Raw genomic sequence first — 1,240 nt, forward strand, 5'->3', positions numbered from 1 at the left:
GCCTGACAGACAGATGCCTATCTCAGGGGAGTAGGTCACCGATGCAGTGTACATATGCCCTTGAAAATTAGAAACAGAAATATAGAGATGGGTAAATAAGGTGATGGTATATAGAGGGTGCCTTGGTAATAGGTTGTCTAATGATCCCTAGGCTTTGGGTGATCTAGTCCCCTAGTTGGGAGAAGCTGGGTGTGTTACATTTTAGTAAGAAATGTGGGGTGAGATTTTACTTTAATTTTTTTTATGATTATTTTTCAAAGTACACTGTCTTTTCAAAGTATACTGTGAATGATCTTGTTTGGGTAATAAATCTTGTTGCTGTTTTATTTACTTTCTTGATTGCCCGTGGTAGGGATGATTTTCAGAAACACTGATTACTTCTTGTAGTGGAAGAGGGGGCCTATAATTTTATACAAGTTGTAGGGACATGCCTCATTACCTGGCAAAGCTTCCTCTGCAAGACCTGAACTGAGACAGGTAAAAATAAAGTTTACCGAGGTCAAAGGTCATGAGCAAATCTTAGTTTGTTTTCAATGGACAAGCAATAGACTAGTGGAGAGAGGTGTGCCCTGAAGGGCGCCCTCAGAGCCACCACCAGGGTTTGTGACCATTGGTCAGATGGAACTTGCCCCTCCCTTACCACACATGAATGAGTCTGGTGGGTGGATAAGAGCATAGATACTGTTCTTGTGTAAGGCAAACAAGATAGGGGGCACAAAGGGGATCAAGGGATATAGGAAAGTAAAAATATTAGGGGTAGGCTGAGAGGAGGCAGCTGGGGAAGAGATGGCAAAGGTGATGTATTATATACATCCAGGAATGCAGAAGAGCTTGATTTTGTTTTTGTTTTTTTAATGTAGTAAGTGGTAGGAAAGTTACAGTCTAAGTCCAGGTGGAGGAAGATGCCTTCAGTAATAGCATCAGGGTAATTTCTTCACAGGTCAGGAAAGCTCATATAAATGCCTGAAAAAGTTAGGAGGTGTCATTAGCCTAGCACAAGTTTCTCATTCCTTACCCAAAATGACTTGCACAGCACAATACAACGGTTTCTTAGGGGTTACGTGCATTTGTTATTCATGGTGAGTGGCTCACTACTTATAGGCAAGTCAAATATTTCCAACAAGGGCAAATTCCTGTGCTAAAAGGGATGAGCATAGTATCCAACACTCACAAGAAATCTAATAGTTTTTACATCACCAATAATAAAAATATACTTTGAACTTTTTTCTGATTATAACTG

This window comes from Gavialis gangeticus, unplaced genomic scaffold (genome assembly GCF_001723915.1).
Source record: "Gavialis gangeticus isolate Ggan-Ray unplaced genomic scaffold, GavGan_comp1, whole genome shotgun sequence".
NCBI classification, from domain to species: domain Eukaryota; kingdom Metazoa; phylum Chordata; order Crocodylia; family Gavialidae; genus Gavialis; species Gavialis gangeticus.